The 22,151-nt window shown below is 39.9% G+C and overlaps 1 protein-coding gene across 1 annotated transcript in view; it reads left to right on the top strand.

Moving 5' to 3' along the window:
- The window catches only part of gfra3 (GDNF family receptor alpha 3), a 64,447-nt gene that overhangs the window by 9,466 nt on the left and 32,830 nt on the right, over positions 1–22,151 (top strand). The window lies entirely within an intron of this gene.

Here is a 22,151-nt window from a genome sequence, read left to right as displayed (position 1 = left end):
ATTGGAGACTTTTCTCTTGTTTTAATGAAGCATGAAATATGGTAATATCACATCACTGTATCTCGTCGATCAGTAGCAGACTCAGACTCTCTCCTGTCAGGCTGTTGAAGCATCAGAATCATTTTCTCTAACAGTTAACACTTTACAGACTTCAGTCTCTTTGGGCTCATCATCTGAGACACGTGATTTTTGGCTTTTAGACAGATTTTCTCCCTGTTTGTTTTTCTGCAGTAAAGCTGTCATGAGACGACATGAAAACTTGCTTTCACTCATCATGAATTTACTTCCTCTGCCCCAGCAAAAAGACGAAATATCCTGCAGGTTAAACTTGTCTGGCCACACACTAAGTGCTGACGCTACTACAAACACACTGAAACCCTTGGCTTCAACATCAAGGTGACAAACAACATATAATGTAATACGCAGTAGAAGATTGTGCGACAATGGGTAAGTGTGAGAAGTGTAGGATGACCCCCACGTAAAAAAAATATATTTCCAGAAAAAATATCTTATATTTCATTATTGACCTTACAGGAATACTTTGACTGCTTTATTTAGCTCCAAGACAAGCTAGTTAGTGGGCCCTGAGCTATGGTAATTCTGTCAGGCTGTTATGTAATTTTAACAACATTTTTCACATGAGGAATGAAAGTATACGCAAATGCATAGTTTATCGATAGGGCAGAGCAGAGCAGAGCAGAAGAAGACACCATTGCTTTATGTGTTCATAATGTGGAATTAGAGGGTGGACATCTCTTTTCTTTATTTTTTTCCATCCATTTTTTGGACGCTGCACTTTAACATTGCTGTAGTCGGTCATAAGCTCCTGAATTTTCTGTATATCCCGGATAAAGTATGAAGAAGCTTTCCATAAATAAGGCAAAGTGTATTGTATTCATCACATCTACTGTTACTTTACGCAGCCCTACTTCAGCTTTACAGTGCAGTGAAGTGCATGAATAATGAAGAAGCTTCCTGGTCATTTACTGATGATCTCAGTCTCCATGTGATTATGACTGTTTTGGCTCTCGCTAAGCACTGGTTGTGCTTTGTGTGGTTTTTGCTCTTTGTAGATTTATATTTTCCAGCACACACTGCTCCCCACAGACAGATTTTTCTGTGGTGTTCAATTTAAGTTTGGGTTTTTATAGATGTTTGTCTTCTTTTTGTCTGTTTGTTCAGTTCTTGTTGCCATCACTTCTCAATCTGACCAGCCAGTTATTCCTCTCTTTGTCCCAAACAAAACCAGAATGTGAAACACATCACTTCCACTTCTCATCACAATGGTGGAATTTTGTTTCCACCCAGAGTAACACAGACCCTATTTATTCACCACAGCCAGCTCAGAGTTTTGCTTTGTATTTTCTTTATATGAAGGAGGTATTGGAACAGATAGAAGGATACGTATAAAGCATATTATGCAGGTAAGTCAGTGAGATAAGTAGTTACAATAATAAAAATGGAATCACATGTGGATTACTTGCAGATGCGCTTTGTGCTGTAAACTAATCCAGCAGCTTTCATATTAAATCCAACCCTGTGGCACATGATATAAAATGTAGTGTTAGCCAGCAGTATCTGCTGCTGTATTTTAAATAATGATATCACTGCCTCAGAATTAATGTAGTAACGATTTATTGATGTTGAAGTGCATTATTATTACAAGATGAACTGTTTGAACTGTAGCCTCAGGTGATGGTACAGTATATTGACCTATTTGTCACACTTCATTGCTGTTGGGCAGCTTGTGATTGATTTATTGTTATCAGGTTTGTCTGTTCCTCTGTCCTTCACACACAATATATCAAGAGTGGTGAGAAAATCATTATAACAATGCCATTAAATTTTGTGTTATCAAAATTACACAATCCCTTGGTGGGGGTAAATGGTCTGTATTAATATAGCACTTTTCTAGTCTTCATAACCACTCAAAGCGCTTTACAGTACAGATTGCCATTCACCCATTCACACACACATTCATACTATTAGCAGCACTTTTTTTTCTATGAGGGGCAATTCGGAGCTCAGCATCTTGCCCAAGGACACTTCCGACCTTCTGGTTGGAGGACGACCGCTCTACCGCTCAGCCACAGCTGAAGAGTTGCGTAAATGTAGCAGTTGTTCATGTTCCGTTGCTGGGCTCACCACTCACAACCAAGTTAATTAATGTGTGTTAACATTGTAAAGTGATGGTAAAGTAGCAGCAGTGAGTTTGTATATTTCACCCCCACCGTCCCAACAACCCCAGTCCTCTCTGTCATCAAAGCAAGCTTTGACCCCCAAAAACCTGACTTCACTGCCTCTGAAGCAAAACATAACAAGTGTGTTTTTTATTCGTTGTTGGCTGAATTTTCAAAACCCTGTTGATAGACATCAGAGTAGTGGCAATGATTTACAATAAAACATGTACACCTACCACTGTGCTACCTGTTATTCCTGTGCTGAAAGTCTTTCTTCTGCATCTTGCTGCACTCTGCGAGAACATCTTCAGCTTTCTGCGCTCCTTTTTGGCTGAGGAGGGATAACAATTATTCCCTTAAACTGACACTACATAATATCAAATATGTTGTATTGTGGGGAAAAAATTGAAAATCACTTATTAACAATGATTATCTTCAAAATAATTACCATTAACTGATAATGACTCAGAGAGAAACTCCTGTATTTTCCTGCAACGTTAGATTGTCTCAAACTTCTGAATATTAATGCAGAGAGCGACGCACTCAGAGAACACTACACCTTGATTAGCAGAGAAGAAAATAACCTACAAAGCAGAACAGAAATAAAGGTTTACAAGTGTTTAAACCTATGCATATTCGGTTATCTGTATATGTGATGTGGACCAGTGTGTAACAGTCACACATTTACAGTCATTTCATCCTGTTGTCAAATCTATTTAACGGTAATTGATGCTGGATCAGTATATGTGAGAATAATTCTGCTAGCCATGTCAACTGGCAAACCAGGAAATCTTAACAGCCATTAGAGAAGGCGAACTGGCTTGGGGTCTTGAGAAGTTGTAGCATCTATCTACTAAGAACATAAATCTCTGCGCCTGCCTGTATGTAGAACATAAATCTCGAGAACTTCCCACTTGGTGTGCGTATTGTTGAGGGCATGAGGAAGTGGAGTGTTGAATTCCAGCATGCAAATAATAAAAAAGTGACAGTATGTTGTACTCCTATTTGAGGAGGGCTCACTAATGTCAAGAAACAAATCGTAAATAGGCTCCAGAAAAAAAGCACTCATCCCGACAATGTACTATTCACAGTACGGAAACGGGAGATTAAACTGAGATCTTGAAGAGCAACATCGATTAAGAGCTGAAGATCACTAACCACTAACAACAGCTTGTGACCATTTTACATCATGTATTTTTACAAACCTTTATTGACGACAACTGGCATGATTGGATAATCTACAGTTACTGGAAAATGGGGTTGAAATGACTGACCTCCGTTGCCTTCATACTTTCATCAGACTGACATCTGGCACCATCTTCAGCAGTACATGCCCTTCAATGCAACTTGCCTTGCATTCAAATGAATGTACATCTGTGTTTAATGGCATCTATGAACTAAGTGACACCTTGCCCTCCAGGGAAGGTGTAAAACTAATGTTGGCTTCTACAATCCTCCAAAAGCAGCTACTTATTTTGCTCTAGTGCTATGTTACAATAACTGAACCTTCCACATTCATTGGCTGATTGCTTTTAATGGGGTTTTGATTGCATGTTTTTAATTCAAATCTAACCAAATTTTACTTGAACCAGAGTGAACCTGAAACGGCACAGAGGGTCGACCAATCGCATAGATAAAAAAACAAGTAAATCAATACTAATTCCAATAAATAAAAGTGGGAGTGTCTGGGGTGCAGAGAGCTGCATCCCGTTGAAAATCTGCAGAAACCAATTTAAAAGCAGCCTCAGGCAGGTGGTTGCCAAAGGTTTAAGGAATTGCATTCACCCTTATTTGGCTAGCACCCTAAAAGGAAGTATTTCAGGTATATAGACAGAAATAAACCAAAAATATTTTGAAAACAATTTTTATTGAATTCTCACAGGCACTGACGGTCTACCAGGTGCTTTGTCCGAGTAAACTATTATATTATCTACTTAAATAGTTTAACACCTTTTAAGTAGTTTTTTTTTCTCAGGATGTGGGAGGGGGCGGTGCCTAGCGGCCCATATTAACAAGCCACCACTGGTCAAAACACATATGTATTACTAAATGGTAATTTAATAAAATATTAAATGGACTATATCATAGTGACTAATAGGGCTGGGTGATATGACTTCAAATCAATATCCCGATTATTTCAAACTTTCAACCTGATTACAACTAATGAACGTAATTTGAATGCCCCATCCACATGAGGCACATCACTCGGTGCCGGTCAATAAGTGATTCTGCTCCTCTACTCTCTTCTAATCACTCACACGTAGAACTGATCCTTATAAAAACCTGCTGAATTCATATTTATGTTGATGGTTAAATGGGGTGTTGCTTCTTCTGCAACAATGAGTTCAAACACAGTGTTGCATCATAATCTGCAGGAAGAACCTTTCGCCTGTCTGCAATAGTGCTTGTGTGCGTGTGTGTGCTTGTCTCTGTTGCTCTTCACACAAACTGACGATCACATTTATTTAGTTATTAATTGATGATGTTGGATCATGAATCCGGATCGTTCTGGATGTCAAGTGAGTGAGGGGAATGAAACCTGAGAGTTCTGGTTTCAGTTTGTCCCTCTTTCTGCCTCCACTTTCCCCAGTCTGCATTGTCACCTTAAAGAGCCTAGCTAGCAACACTTAGAGCTGTGTGTGTGTGTGTGTGTGTGTGTGTGTTTTTGTTGTTGCGGCAGCTCAGCCTCTGACTGATCTCAAAACTCACCATGCTGTTACTTTCCTCCAATGTCTCAAGTGGAGTTATAAACTTTTGGCACAAGTTCTACTCTTTTGCTCACCCTGAAACATTTTCACTTCACACACAGAAATCTGTTTAAAACATTCACATCTTTCAGTGTATTGTGTATGTTGTGATCCATTTATTAAAATCATTTTCAAGTAAAAAACATGAATTTTGACTTATCAGGAACATAATATATTTTCTTAACAGAATTTGTTGTTGTATGTGAGTATATGAATTATATGTATTTCTTGGCTGGTAGTTCTGACTTTCTGGTGTCGCAGTGTAGCCGTGCACTGAGGGGAGAGGCCCCAAATGCAGACACAACAGACAGGCTGAAGTGGTGAAGATGCTTTCATCTGAATAAGGCCGGCTGACAAGCAGATGAGATGACAATGCAGGCAGGCAGAAGAAAAGGCTGGAATATAAGGGGAACCAAAGCAAGTAGCAGGAATTAATGCAGGGAAAACACATTGGAACTCAAACTAATGAACTTTCAACGAGTGTGGGGCACTTAGAGACTAAATATATAAAGAAGACAGGGATTATTGGGAACTAGTATGAGGGCAGGCAATCAAGAGTAATTTTACACAGCTATATTGATACCATTTACTTAAGTCAAGGGTCTAAATACTTCAATATTTATATCCTTCTATTCAGCTTAATTGCATTAGCTTTATTGCAAATATATGCTTCAGTTTAACATTTAAGTCATCATACTTTACCACTATATTTAGCTGGCTTTTCATCCTTCTCTTTTCTTTCACACCTGAATCCTTGGACCTTTTTATTGTATAATAAGTGGAGCTATAATTAATCGAGGTATCCTGCTTGGTGAAACATTGGTGGAGAGACTTTACTCAGGACCGAGCAAGTCTCAAGGTCTGGCTTGGGGTCCCGCTAAGGGGCATAGGGGTTCGGAGGCTTTATGGAGCTCACTAGCTGATGCTGTGGAGCTACCTTGTTGAATCTCTGTGGAGCTGGGCAGCTTCGGGGATTTGACAACTTAATGACCAAAGCTTTCTTCTCAACCATAGATATCTTGGGACAGTAGGCTAGTTCAAAAGTAAGGGGATTGCTCAGTGTTTTCAAGGTCAGGATGTGACATAATGCTAGCAAACCTGGGAGCAGAGACAGGCAGGTGGCTACCCGCCTTGATTGTAGGCCAACAATGGGCCCAATGCTAGCTGAGTAGAGGTGAACAGGGGCTATGATTGTTTGAACTGGTTGGTCCGAATAACTTGCCACCAAATAAAATGTCATTGATTGATGATCTGATCTAGCAGGTGGGAGTAACCCAGTTGGGAAAAGTTGCTTGTGGGCCTGAACTTGAAGGTCAAATGGGAAACAGACTTGGGGCTAACATATTTAATGCTAGCTGAATCAGGGGTGTTATCAAAGTTTCTAAGCCACTGAGGCAATTGACTCTTGAACAAAGGTTTCTTAGACACCTTTCTGCATTTCTTGCCTTAGCTTTATACCCAGGAAACATGTCTTTACTGCAGCATTAGTGTTCATCATTTAAAGAACTTTCACTGGGTCCATTTTTGAACTGTCACAATGAAGAGGAAAGGACCCAAATAACATAGGCTGATGCGTTGAAGGTGCTTTGATATGAAAAATGCAGGCATACAAGCAGAGGTGATGGCAGTGCTGGCAGACAGGCAAAAACAGTATACTGGACCAGGTAAACACACTGGACAGCAGGCAGCAGGACCGCAGGGAAAACACATGGGAACTGAAACAGACAAACTGACAAAGAGTGAGAGGGAACACAGAGACTAAATACACCAGGTTGAGAAGAGTAATTGGGAACAGGGGAAAAATAATTGGGGTGGTGTAGGCAATCACAAAGGTGTGAAACACTGAAGGGCAGAAAGTAAAACACCAAACAGACACACAAGGTAGACAGTTTTATAATTTAGGAAGCACAGAGAAATTAAATAAGAAACAAAGAATGTTTCAGAAACCTTGGTTTAATTCTACAACTTAATAGAAGCTCACAGTTGAATCTTGAATCTACATGCAGCTGCGTCTTCTAATGCACATGTAAGTCAGGAGGTGTATCCACAATTAAAATATGACAGATGTGCATATATGTTACAGAGTGCTTGGTTACATTCAAAATCAAGGCTTATATATAAACATATGTGAACTTTTGTAGATGATAATGTTATATTTCTATAATATTTAAGATGAACTTACCCAAAACAATTAGGTTCTAAGTGCATTATTCTTTTCTTACTGCATATAAAATGGCAGCCATGGTTTTTGCCATGCATTTTCTGTATCCTTTTGGAAATAAATGAAGTCTTATTTCATTGAAAAAAGACAAAATCAAACTGTTGTATATGTTCAGTGTCTAGAAAGCTTCATAATGTTGTGGACCTTTACACAGTGACAGCAAACTATTCGAGATCGGCTTCTTCAGGATAACTAAATCTAATAAGGCGTATTATTTGTTTATTATTAATTTATTATTAATGGGTGTTGCTCTACTACTAGTGTAATAAATTGCTGCTTTAAATAACCTGTAAAGAAAAGTCAAGTAAGTAAAAGGACCCCAGTGACATCAAATGCAAGTTTATATAAGAAAGTAATGAAGTGTTTATGGAAATGATTCACACATGTGTCATCAGGCAAAGGTAACTCAGAGAGAAGAGCTAGGTAGAGACAGGCAGGGACAGTCAGACAGAGGCATAGACATAGGTAACTCTGTCTCCAAGTTATGATGTAGATCACTATCGTATTTCGACTTGTAAAAATTAAAATCAGTAGTCTTGTCGTGTTGAACTCTGTAGTTATGAGTATGGAAAACCCCTTATTTCTCTTCTAGGAGACAGACTGTTCAGGGTCATTGTCTGTGGTAGAAGGGTCAGATCCAGGGAGAGAGCCAAGTGACAGGGGCCCAGCACATCATGAGGACCGCAGAGGATAGGGCCAGAGGCAGCAAAAATCATGAGGAGACTATAATATATATATATATATATATATATATATATATATATATATATATATATATATATATATACACTACCGTTCAAAAGTTTGGGGTCACTTAGAAATGTCCTTATTTTTCAAAGAAAAGCACTGTTTTTTTCAATGAAGATAACATTAAATTAATCAGAAATACACTCTATACATTGTCAATGTGGTAAATGACTATTCTAGGTGGAAACGTCTGGTTTTTAATGAAATATCTACATAGGTGTATAGAGGCCCATTTCCAGCAACTATCACTCCAGTGTTCTAAGGTACATTGTGTTTGCTAATTGCCTTAGAAGACTAATGGATGATTAGAAAACCCTTGAACACCCTTGTGCAATTATGTTAGCACAGCTGAAAACTGTTTTGCTGGTGAGAGAAGCTATAAAACTGGCCTTCCTTTGAGCTAGTTGAGTATCTGGAGCATTTGTGGGTTCGATTATACTCTCAAAATGGCCAGAAAAAGAGAACTTTCATGTGAAACTCGCCAGTCTATTCTTGTTGTTAGAAATGAAGGCTATTCCATGCGAGAAATTGCGAAGAAACTGAAAATTTCCTACAACGGTGTGTACTACTCCCTTCAGAGAACAGCACAAACGGGCTCTAACCAGAGTAGAAAGAGAAGTGGGAGGCCCCGGTGCACAACTCAGCAAGAAGACAAGTATATTAGAGTCTCTAGTTGAGAAATAGACGCCTCACAGGTCCTCAACTGGCAGCTTCTTTAAATGGTACCCGCAAAACGCCAGTGTCAACGTCTACAGTGAAGAGGCGACTCCGGGATGCTGGCCTTCTAGGCAGAGTGGCAAAGAAAAAGCCATATCTGAGACTGGCCAATAAAAAGAAAAGATTGATATGGGCAAAAGAACACAGACATTGGACAGAGGAAGATTGGAAAATAGTGTTATGGACAGACAAATCAAAGTTTGAGGTGTTTGGATCACACAGAAGAACATTTGTGAGACGCAGAACAGGTGAAAAGATGCTGGAAGAGTGCCTGACGCCATCTGTCAAGCATGGTGGAGGTAATGTGATGGTCTGGGGCTGCTTTGGTGCTGGTAAAGTGGGAGATTTGTACAAGGTAAAAGGGATTTTAAATAAGGAAGGCTATCACTCCATTTTGCAACGCCATGCCATACCCTGTGGACAGCGCTTGATTGGAGCCAATTTCCTCCTACAACAGGACAATGACCCAAAGCACACCTCCAAATTATGCAAGAACTATTTAGGGAAGAAGCAGGCAGCTGGTATGCTGTCTGTAATGGAGTGGCCAGCGCAGTCACCAGATCTCAACCCCATTGAGCTGTTGTGGGAGCAGCTTGACCGTATGGTACGCAAGAAGTGCCCATCAAGCCAATCCAACTTGTGGGAGGTGCTTCAGGAAGCGTGGGGTGAAATTTCTACAGATTACCTCAACAAATTAACAGCTAGAATGCCAAAGGTCTGCAATGCTGTAATTGCTGCAAATGGAGCATTCTTTGACGAAAGCAAAGTTTGAAGAACAAAATTAATATTTCAAATAAAAATCATTATTTCTAACCTTGTCAATGTCTTGACTATATTTTCTATTCATTTTGCAACTCATTTGATAAATAAAAGTGTGAGTTTTCATGGAAAACACGAAATTGTCTGGGTGAACCCAAACTTTTGAACGGTAGTGTATATATATAGTGTATATATATATAGTATATATATATATATATATATAGTATATATATATACAGTGCCTTCTGTGGTCCCCTTTGTTGTCCCCTCCAGGAATGGCTCTTGAGAAATGTATCTGTTTATTGTCCCCCCCAACAGTAAGATTAAAGAAACACCCCTGTGTGGAGCCTTAAAGCCGGGCATCCAGCAAAGAACCGTCTTGCACAAAACTACCCAAATATTATGTGATATTTGGTGTAAAATTAAGGAGTTGCTCAAAGCAAGTGGTGTGTGTTAATTTAAGTGCATTCATTTCAGTGACCCTGAATTAAGTCAATGTCAGGCAGGCCTGCACAGAGGTTGGAAGAGCTTGGGTAGGGGTAATGTCTCCCTGGCCGGGTGAGCAGGAGAGGTACGCCTCTCCTCCAGGAGAAGTGATAAGAAGAGAGTAGGAGAAGTGATAAGAAAAAGAGAGAGCAGAGGAAGACCCAGGGTTTTATTGGCCTGGTGACCTCATGGGTCCTGAGGCACACAGTGAGTGTTTCATATCTAGATGAGAGAATAAAGGACCCTGGGAGACTGAGTTCTGGAAGCTCTCCTTTGTCCTCAGGACAGAAGGAGACATGGGGTCAAGCTTTGGCTACACAAGTAGTCCAGACTATTGTTCATAAATAGTAGGTCCCAACATTAGGAATGGAGATTTTTTTTTTTTACTTTTCGACTTTTTCCTCCTTCGCCAATTTAAGCCAAGTTCATGCTATATGACTTTCAAAGTTGTCTGAATACTGAGCAGTTTACACTACACAACTTGATTTGTTGTGATCGGCAGAGTTCATACATGACTGACTGGCGACAGCGGGTCACACACAACACAATCTTTCACAGAGACAAACCCACAACCAATAGGCTATGTCTGCTCTCCAAACTACATTTTATTATGAAAACACATGCAAGAAGTGACACGGTGAGTCCAAATGAGTAATCAGTTAAAATAGGAGTTGGTGATCCAACATGTATTTCTCTTGGGTGAGTTAGAACAATTAAAGCTTCAAATTCCATTCAAAACCTTGAATGTTTGATGACCATGGTTGCTGAATTGAAATGTGAATATTTAACAAACATGCTCAGTATGAATGGTCTTCCATAGAAACCGCTCACCAGACTCTTCTGTGATGTCACACATTGCTGATGTGCAGCAGATGGCATACGGGATGCTCATCATCCATCCAGTGGGAAAACAATGATAAACTCCACCAGCACTGATGAAGAGTGCTGCCTGCCGTCTGCAGGCACAGTGGTAACAAAAGTTTAATCTTCCCTTCTGCCATCTACTCATGACAAACAGCTTTTGAAAATTCGAACAAAACTGAGACATGTTCATTTATTTGATAGATATATTAGTAAAGTGTAAACTTTTTCCATCAGATGATTTTGAAATCTGGGAGGGAAAAATCTTATTGCCAAAATTAGGGGTTCACCTTATAACCATACTTGGTCCCATTTGAGGTCAGAATTGCCCTTCTGGCTTTGCACCATACACACTGTTTCTTGGACTTTCCATGGGAACCCTTTTCTAATAGGGCCTATGATAACAAGGAAAAAAAAATCTATCTACCTTATTCATTTCGATGGGTCATACTTACTGTAATTTATTAGGAGAGTCCTAACAGTGTACTCCAACCAAAAAGGTAAAATATTACAGCAAAGAAGTTGCTTCTATTTGGTGTTTTGTTTGACAATATAGCAAACTAATACAGGCTGTTGACATATAGTGTGAGTGTGTAGGATTTAAATTTTAATATCGGCAGAGAAAGATAATACACTCATATTTAGAAATGTTATTTCATTGGTAGTTGGGCTGGGCAATTGGGCAAAAATGTATCGAATCCGACATTTAGAACCTCTAACTGACCTCATCCTGCTCATGTCGGTTAATTGAGTTAATACTTTCCCCAATGCGTGCATTCATGAACTGTCAGTGTTATTAGGACACGTACAGTCCTTGAAGTTAACTTTGTGTTTGTTTGAACACTTTGCACGCACTCAGTTCAACTGCTTCATACAACACAAGACATAACGTGACGCGCACAGGACATCAGGGTTAAAGTGTCCAGAACGATCTGGATTCAGGATCTGACATCATCGATTACTAACTAAACCAATGTGTGAAGAGCGACAGAGATGATCACACACACACACACACACACACACACACACACACACACACACACACACACACACACACACATCTATCTAAGTGAGGACACTCATCGCCATAATGCATTCCCTAGCCCTTTACTCTATCCTTAACCATCACAACAAAAAATATGGTCCTCACATTATATCTCTATGAGCACACACACACACACACACACACACACACACACACACACACACACACACACACACACACATGCACTTCTGCAGATTATGACACAAAGCAATGTTTTACCTTTATTGTTGTAGAAGAAGCGACGCCCTGTTCATCCATGAACATAAAAATGAATTCAGAAGGTTTTAAAAAGATCAGTTCTACGTGTAAGTGATTAGAAAAGAGCAGAGGTACAGAGTCTCTTGTTGACCAGTACTGAGTAATGTGCCTCATGCGGGTGGGGGAGCACAGTATAATCATTAATTAATCAGAATTTAGGTAAAAGTTTGTAATAATCGTGATATTGATTTGAAGTCATATCGTCCAGCCCTAATCATCCTGTTTTTGTTACTTTAGAATGAGTCTTTTATTTAGGTCTTCTTCCTCAAAGTCCACCATGTTGCACTGCCATGTTTCTACAGTAGCCCTTGGTCACCGTAGGTTTTACTACATACTTGGAGGTGGACGGTAGGGCGGGTTTAGTCAGGTGGTTGCAATCTGTATCCTCACCACTAGAGTCCTCTTGATCTTATACACTGAACATTTAAAGTCACATGCTTTGTCAGCCCCTCTATCTGCCACACCTCTTATACCCTTATTCCTCACAAGTCATGATTCACAGCAAGCGTTCTTTTTCTATCTCGTGTCTAATATTTATCACAATCAAGCTGAATTAGATGTGTTGTCATATTTCTGCTGGATAAGAAACTAGTAATTAATTTAAGCAAAAATACAAATGCTGCAATGGCTTTGATAATATTGACAGTTTACTACAATGTATTCCCTTTGCCCATAATAAGCAGTATTGCATTTCCTGTACTGTTCCTCTACACAAAAAGTATGTATGGGTATCATCAATATCAGATGTGTGGTCCACCTAATTGATATATCTCTTGATTTGGGAAACATCCTCCATGGTAAGCAGTCACTGTTTAGGTTTTACTCAGTGAATGTGCTGCGAATTGTGTTCTCTTAAACCTCTAGTACCTTCTTGTGTGTATTCTACAGAAAGCTTAGCAGAGGCCAGCAGACAGCAGTGTTTTTGATGTGGTATTAGGCTGTCAAGAGCTTTGACACAGAGCCAAAGTGGCCTGCTTTTGCTGGATTCACTTGTCTGTGTAGCATTGAATAAAGCTGTTTTGATTAGTGTCTCAATAGAGATAAATAAATATCAAAGTATTACATAATTATTGTTGAAAAAATAATGATGGTGGTTTTGCTATATCCGTTTTGCTCCAAGTGAAAATGCTCTGCAACCCAGTAAATCATTTTAACATCTCTATGCTTGAAATTATTATTTTGGTGTTAATTTTGCAAGAGATTTACTTGTTAAAAAACAAGATATAACATGTTAGTAAGTCAGCTTTTGAGGTGCTGGTCAGATTGCCTGCCTCCTTGTTTCCTTTCTTTATGCTATGCAAAAGTTTATTAGATTTCTTCAAGGGATAGTTCACCCCAAAAATTATATTCACTGATTATCTACTCACCACTATGCCGATGGAGGGGTCGGTGAAGTGTTTGAGTCTAAAACACTTTTGGAGCTTCAGGGGTAAACAGTGTTGCTGTTAAACAGAAAAAAAACATAAAATGCCTCCATACTGCTCCTGTGGTGTCATCCAATCGTCCTTAAGCCCCGACATTCAAATTCGACTGGAAACAGCATCATTAGCATCAACTCACATGTTCTTGCGAGAACTGCAGCAGTAATTTGGAGGAGGAGAACACCTGACATATCATGTCCTCCATATCAGAGCCAACGGTACCTTGACTGCTGTTAGGCACCGGGATGAAATCCTCAGAGCGATTGTCAGACCTTACACTGGTGCAGTGGGCCCTGGGTTCCTGCTGGTGCAGGACAATGCCCGGCCTCATGTGGCCAGAGTGTGGAGGCAGTTCCTGGATGACGAAGGCATTGATGCCGTTTCCCTGACGTAAATCTACCTATGGGACGTTATGTATCGGTGTATCCAACGACGCCAAATACCACCACAGACTGTCCAGGAGCTCGCTGATGGTCTGATCCAGGTTTAGGAGGAGATCCCCCAGTGTGATTTTGAATCCAGCCCTCAATGGGTTAATGATTTTGGTTTCCATCGACCGTTGTTACGTCATTTTGTGCTCAACAAATTATACAATGTACATTAGCAAAGATTTCAACTAGAATAATTTGTTAATTTTTTTGAGCAGTGTACACGATAGCAGCAATGGGGCTTGGTCAGTAAAATCAGGTTAACACGCACACAGAATAAGTGAGTGTTGCTGGGATACAAGATGTGGTACTACAAAACTGCTGTAATATCATGTTACTGTGTTAAACCATCTACCAAAGGCAGTGGTGTAACGTTATTGTAGTATCATCTCTGCAGACGTTGTTGCTTTGCTTGGAGATGAGGATTTAGCTCTCTGAAAAGCAGAGGTTAAGTGCTATTTGTACCTGACTGCACCTAGAACATGCTTGTATACATGCATGGTTAATTTGTGGCTCATTTCAAAGGACATGTAACAATGTCAACTTTACATACATTAGTCACCTATAATGACCACATGTTCAAGTTAACTAAATAGACACTTTCATTATGTCGAGAATGTTACGCAGTAGTCAGCCAAACAACTAACCAAGTAGTAAATGGACTGTAGTTATCTAGCGTTTTTCTAGTCTAATCAACCACTCAAAGCACTTTACAGTACAGGGACACTAAGATACTTCGGATAGCATACTGAAGTACCTTGACTGAGATCAGTCATGATATTGCATGCATTGTTCGACATGTGAGCAGTTTGTAAATTAGTACTCTGCTTTGAAGGATAGTTCTGTGTTTAACCTTTGTCCGTAGAGAGAGAGAGAGAGAGAGAGAGAGAGAGAGAGAGAGAGAGAGAGAGAGAGAGGGGGGGGGGGGGGGGGGGGGTCTGTGACTTGTGCACAGTGCAATATATGAGCAGGTTAGACTGTTAACCAATAAATATATTATACAACACCTCAAAACTGCATGCTGCGAAATTGCTCAAAATATTCTTGTCCACCATCAATGACTGCTGTCGAATATGACAACATGATGGTAAATTCAGTGTAATTCACGGTTTTACTCATTCCTGATACCTTCTAATGGAAAGGACTCTAATTTTGCAGTACTCTGCTTGCTTATGTCACCACACGCCAGTGCAATATACATTTGAGAATGACCGATTCAATTGCTGTTACTGCCGAATTCCAGCGGCAAGGGAAATAACAGAGTTCAAACTGACTGAGGTATTTATAATTGGTCATCGGACTTTTACCGTGAAATAAAAAATCTTTTGCTGCTTTGCTCAGTCCTAAGTGTGGAAAAATAACTGAAATAAAGTCTTGGTTGGCAGTGCATACTCGGTTGTGTGTGTGTGTGTGTTGAAATGCTACTGTCTGACATTATGTTTGTGACCTGAGCTTGACATGACCCCACATACAGCTGTGAACATCAGAGGACACTGGGTTTAAATCTGGAAATGGAGTGTCTCCTGTGAGATGAAATTGAATTTGTTTGTAGAAGTTTGAGGATGGAAGGAGGGGGACAGGTTCTGGTCAAAGCGGTGGTCAGGATCAAGCCAGTGGGGCTGGGCCTGATGTGTGGACACAGTGAGTGTTGGGATGTGGTGCTCCACAAAGGCTGTTTGTTCACCCAACAATGTTTTATGTATGTGGTTAGTCTTTCATCAGCACACTCAGTATTCAATTTACATACTGTGTACTGATCCGGCACTGAATGTTAAGCTGTTTATGCTATCTCAGCCACTTTATTCTGACACTGAGATGTGTGTGTGGAAGTCTGTGTGTGTACTCTAGACAGATTGCTTTGCCCCCTCCGCCCCCTCTCCTGTGGTTGTGCAGTATTGTGTTCTGGTAATAATGATGGGTTCCGTGCCTCCCAGTCTCTCTCCCAGCAGGACACACACATAAAAGGGTCCTTCTCAGGGTCCTTCTGTGTGTGTCTATGTGTTGGTTTTGCGATTGTGTATGTGTGTGTTTGTGCACAATTTTGTGTGATTCTAAGAACATCATTTTCGGAGGTGCATGCTGATTGTGCCCCACACTGTGCGCGTGTCCAACCCATCAAGGTTCACATTGGTACGCTCGCTCTTTGTCTCTGCCTCTATCTCTCTCACTCGCTCTCTCTCCCTCGCTCCCACCTCACCCTTTTCCCATCCATCTTTACGTTCCCTTATTTTTCCTCCACGTTTGATTTCTGCTGTCCTCAAACAACATCTCTGCTCTTCCCCTGTGCAAATGAGTGATTGGATTTTTCCAGGGGAGCCTCTCCTTTTTGCTCGGATGTGTGGCACAAATTGAAGCAACGGTGCACGAAAACAATAGTTCCTCCTGGAGAAACTTTGAGTTCCCACGATCCCCTATTCAAAACGCTTTCTGTTATAAATAAATAAACTAAAACAAGTTCAGAACTTCATCCATGCCAGTCAACTGTGACTGTCTTGGCTGAAGACACTGTATTCTGCTACAAAAGAGGAGGACAGTAGGACACGGAGGGAGAGAAAAAGAATGAATCTCACTGAGTTAGCTGAGAGTGTTTTCTTGTCTGAAGCACACCAGGATGTGAAAGCACCCTGCAGGTCAGAAAACACTGTTGACAAGACCTTGATCTTCACCTTTATGTATGTGGTCAAACAAACTGGTGCTGTTTGTGTTTCTGTTTGTTTCATTTCATTGAGGCATATGTGAAAGCTTTACATTGAACTCTCATGCTGTTTGATTCATGTGTGGTATGAAAGCAAAACAGACAAACAGGATTTTTTGATGATAGATTTCAATTATTTTTAACATGAATAAAAAGGCCAAACCCTTGTTAAATTATTCCATTTAACCATGGGAACTCTCCGGAGAGTTTTTCAATCTCTTCAGCAATCTATGTCAGAACATTTATATTATAGTAAGATGCATCTTTTCCATCCTCTTCATGGCAAACAGTATGCAGTCCACTCAACCAATATAGCTCATAATCAACTATTTCTTATTCTCCTTTGTAACATCAGAGCAGATAAGGTGCAAACTGTTTCCTCATTGTAGGAACTGTTGGGTTTCTCTATAATATTGTAAGGTACATATATGTAAAGTGCCTTGAGATAATTGATATTGTGATTTGGCGCTATATAAAATAAAATAAAATTGAATAAAAAAGCATAGTGTCCTTACAACACCATTATAAAACTGTAACACTGTCCTGTTGATAGAACACTTAAACTGCAAACAAGGTTAATTACTAGTCATTATTATGACAGGATATAGTGATTAATTACCAGTTTTTTATTTAAATTCACAAACTCAAAAGACTATTTATGTTCCAAAAACTGTATACTTACATTAACCTTTGGAACTTTCATTTACTTTACATTAAACAAATGAGCAACAATGTTGATTGTCTTTAGTAAGAGATGTTTTATGTCACATAACCGGCGGAAATTTTTCCTGATAAAAAAACTTAGGATCAAGGATTTATTTTCTTTGGCCAATACAGACATGATACATCCATATCATTTTCAAGCCCAGAGCACATATGCTAAACAGCCAAAATACTATAAAACTTGCATCACTTACAGTCTCATCAATATAGGGAATATTTAAAACAAAATAAATGCTGTCCCTCACATCTGCACAGGGACTGTTAGTAGAGGATGCTTCAGATAAATACAGACATCCACTCTGTCTGAGCTCATTTTGAGCACAGACAGGAGAGAAAGTGAAGGTCTGCTCACTGAATCATCTGCACTTTTTGTGTTGACATCAGTCTGATGTCTGCAGACTGCTGTTAGCAGCAGGGACAGACTGAGTCCACCCGCTGCTCACTTCATTTCTACGGCCCCACATCTCATAGCGGAGATAATAACTGTTCAACAAAAACAAACTGAGCTCAGATCAGTCTGTAGAGTCTTTTGCAGACTGACTCACAATTCTGTTCACCTCACAGTTCATGGGACTGTCATGACTCAAGGTGGCTCGTACTTTCTGTTACATTATAAGTTAAAATCATAATCACAATTTATTGATTCAAACTCTCAGCTCTAACTGAAAGCTGCAGCAAGTAATCACTGCAGACACAGAGCTTTTAGCACAGAAGCACATTTGTACTGAGAGAACATACAAACAAAAAATATATGTTGAGAATTAGAATCTAAATTGGATCTAAAATCTATTCATGGACAGCAATTTTCAGTGACCAGTTTCAGTCCAGGAACCATTTCCTGTGTCCATGCTGCAGGTGTGACAGAGACCTAAGCTTTTGAAGCGTCATGCTTTACTTTATGAAATCTTCTCCCTGACAATAAACTTACTGGACAGTCTTTTAAATCATCATTGACAAATATCAGTGACATAAAGACCCCCATCCCTGACCACTCCCACCCTAAATATCCATCTGTTCATAAGTACAGTATTTTGTCACTTATCCAATCAGAACAGATAAGAATCTGTGGCACTATGGTGATTCTTCAGGAAGTCTGCGAACAATGCTCAAGTTTGAAAATGATTTGTGAGATGACAAATTAAGACCTAAATTGCCATCTAACAAATAATTCTAAAACTGGAGCATTGTTTGAAAACATCCTTCCCAACCTCTAAAGAAATCATGTCCTGCAAATTGATTGTTGCTGGAACAAAAAGCACACTGTTTAAATGTATTATTTTTGTTATTGCTGTTGTTGTTGATATAGTTTTTAAAGTCTAGTGAAGAACATCAGAGAGAGTTTCATGAATACACAAAAAAATTCTCCACCTCCACCATCAAAGTGTTGCTCTAGATTTGCCCATTCTAGTTACTGTCTATTCAAATAACATCACAGATTTGTCAATCTTCCCCGATTAGAAACATTGTTTTATAGGCTGAATGCAATCTGCAATCTGGTGCAATAATTGACCCAACTCTTCTTCTCTTGGCATAGACTTGAGCACTGCACAATTGGTCAAACGTAACAAGGTGTCACACACGTCTTGAGTACTTACGAGTGTCAACACGTACAGGAGTAATGGCTCCACTCTCTCTATATGTTGGTACTGGCATCAACCATTGAAAAACCCGTTCCACCTCGACTAGAAATCATCTGGTGCACACTTTGAATTAAAGATGTCTCTTATTGTAGCAGATATTCTGGAGGTTAGGTCTGTGATAATAGCAGAATCTCACTGAGACGAACATATAGGCTATATAAAAAACACTGGTTAAACAACAATAAACAGACTTAAAATTTTGCTAAAGTCACTACAAAATATGAGAAACTGCAGATTTACCAAATAGTTTACTGTCACAGTACTCAGCTTGTGCTACTGCTTATTCAAATCAAACCAATTTAATTATATTTGGTGTGCGGACATCCACTGAGAGATGTCAGTCAGACAGGCAGAGATTCGTGCTGCTACCTGTGTTTCAGATTGGTAGGAAAGGCTTTGGTAGGAAAGGCTTTGGTAGGAAAGGCTTTGGTAGGAAAGGCTTTGGTAGGAAAGCCATGTGAGTGAATGACAGAGCCGAGAGAGTACAGAGAGAAAAGGAGGGGACCCAGGACGAAACCTTGAGGGACCCAGTAGTGAGAGGAAAAGGTTCTGACACAGATCCTCTCCAATTTTACCCGGTCAGTGCGGTCTTTGATGTAGGATGAGAGCAGGGAGAGAGCAGAGCCTGAGACACCCAGATCCTGAAGGGAGGAAATAAGGATCTGGTGGTTCACTGTGTCAAACGCAGCAGAAAGGTCAAGAAGGATGACCACAGAGGAGAGAGAGGCTGCTCTAGCAGTGTGAAGTTGCTCAGAGACAGCAAGAAGGGCCGTCTCAGTTGAGTGGCCTGCCTTGAAACCAGATGGGTGAGGATCAAAAAGGTTGTTCTGGTGAAGATAGGAGGAGAGTTGATTAAAGATAGTACGCTCAAGTGCTTTGGAAAGGGGAAAGAAAAAGGGAAGAACAGAGACAGGTCTGTAGTTGTTTACTTCAGACAGGTTGAGGGTGGGTTTCTTGAGGAGAGGGTTCACTCTTTCCTCTTTAAGAGAGTTAGGGAAACAGCCAGTTGACAGGGAAGTGTTAATAAGATGGGTAAGAAAAGGAAGAAGGTCAGGATCAATAGACTGGAGAATATGAGAGGGGATGGGATCAAGGGGGCAGGTGGTTGGGCAGGCGGAAGTTACCAGGGTAAGAACTTGATTGGGAGACAGGGGGGTGAAAGAGGAAAGAGAAGGGGATGAAGATGAAGATGAAGTTGATGGAAAGGTACTTTCAGAAGGTGGGTTGGAGAATGACGAACCTATGTCATCTATTATTATTATGAGCTCTTTGACATATGAAGAGGATTGATTATTAAGGATTTTGTCTGTGAGGAGCATGTTTTGCGTAAAGTTTTTAGTGAAGTTGCACAGACATTAAAACCAATTTGTTCTGTGTCCTAACTTCAATAAAAATAATGTAATTTTGCTAAATAAAATATCTCATGTATCAAAAAAGCATGGATATTGGAATTATGCAATAGCATCCAAATATTTCCACGAACAAGCACAAATGTTATTGAATAGAATCCTCCAGCTACACTGAAGTAAGATTTGGTTTAACAGTGACTGTTAATTGATGTTTTATTCTTGGCCTTGTTAAAGCATTTAGGTGTTTACATTTTTAAGAAATGAACACAGCCTTACTCAGTTAAGAGGACTTCAGGCTTTTGGGGCTACAGCCTTACTTGGATTAAATACTGTCATTTTTAAAATATTGTTAAGGTGTGTTTAGACAGAACACAAAGCAGATGTGTGCAGAAGTATTTGCATGAATTTAACTGCTGGATTGTTTATTCACTCTAAACTGCAGACTGTACAGGCGTTAAGCTAGTTACCTAACTCTGTCTCACTCTCTCTCTCTTTGTGTGTGTGTGTGTGCATTCGTATGCGTGCGTGTCTGTGTCTCCGCTTCTTATTTCCCACCTAGATTCATAAAGCCTCAGGACAGTTTCAGTGCACATTTTTCCCACATTTTGCATGTGCACAGGTACGTCTTCACTTCGTTAGTTCACAATCTAGCCGGCCACACCTATTATCCTGCCCATTCATACAATCTCTTTCTGATAAAAAGGTCCAACGAACAAATTCAAAGGAATTGCCACAGTTAATGGCTTCACATGCAGGTGTTAAGTATATGTATACTGCTGACAAACAGCAGTAAGAGTCAGAGTCCAAAACAAAGGTTGCTAGGAGATAGCTTATTAGCTCTGTCAGACACCGTTATGCAACCTCCGCAAACCTGCAAAGCTCGATACCAGAACCAACCTGTTGATCACAATTATCTCTCTGACCTGATGTGTGTCCTGCTACCTGAACCCATTTTAAAAAGCATAAGCTAACCAGTCAACCACTTTAACTAGTTCTAATTTTGCTTGCACATGAGGTCACCAGGTTAACCAGGTTAGATTAAATAAATGTCTAGTGACATTGCTTCAACTATACAAAAACAATGTGGACTTCTCTCTGTGGCTCATGAGTGGGTTTAATAAAACATTTAAGGATGTGGACATAAAGGGCCACAACAAGATTACACAAAATACCAATAAATAATGGGATAACTGAATCAAGCTGTGTGAGGCAGCTTTAATCAAATGTAGAAACATGAATTCAATTGTAATTACTTTATTAAATATTTCAATGGCTCTCTAGATTGCAAAAAGAACATTGCCCACAGTTCTTGGTTTAAGCTGAGTTCTCCACTCTGGAGTCACACATCCCGCCAAGTAAAAGTCTCTTTCGCTGGCTGTGCTTGATGCTAGGATGGCAAGCACATTCTGCACAAACAGTGCCAGGTTACAAAACATTCTTTCCATCAGAACAAAACCTCAGACTAGTTGAGGCTGCCACCTCACCCTGAGGCTGTATATTTCTGTCACTGGAGTTCTCCACATCAGAGAAATATTCTCCTGTGGAACATGGACAGGGTCGGATTCCTGGTGGTGGGCTAAGGGTGCATAGCAGGTGGCTTCCATGCTTCTTTTTTAGTTCTTAAAAACACCTGTAAGCACCTGACTCACATGAAGCACTAAAATATAAAATAGAAGGCTGCAGTTGGTGCCGAGGTTCTCCAACCACATAACAGTCCAGTGAATGGTTGGATTTTTGGATGTCTTTGGCAGAGTGTGAAATTATTTGTCCACACCATCGTCAAGTTAAGTTAAAAGTCTAATAAGAGTCACTAATATTTTGATCTTGTGAAATGATATTCACAAATAATTTCACACCAAAATGTGATGAATACA

The sequence above is a fragment of the Hippoglossus hippoglossus genome, chromosome 10 (assembly GCF_009819705.1).
Source record: "Hippoglossus hippoglossus isolate fHipHip1 chromosome 10, fHipHip1.pri, whole genome shotgun sequence".
NCBI lineage: Eukaryota > Metazoa > Chordata > Actinopteri > Pleuronectiformes > Pleuronectidae > Hippoglossus > Hippoglossus hippoglossus.
This window is presented reverse-complemented; position numbering and strand designations above follow the sequence as displayed.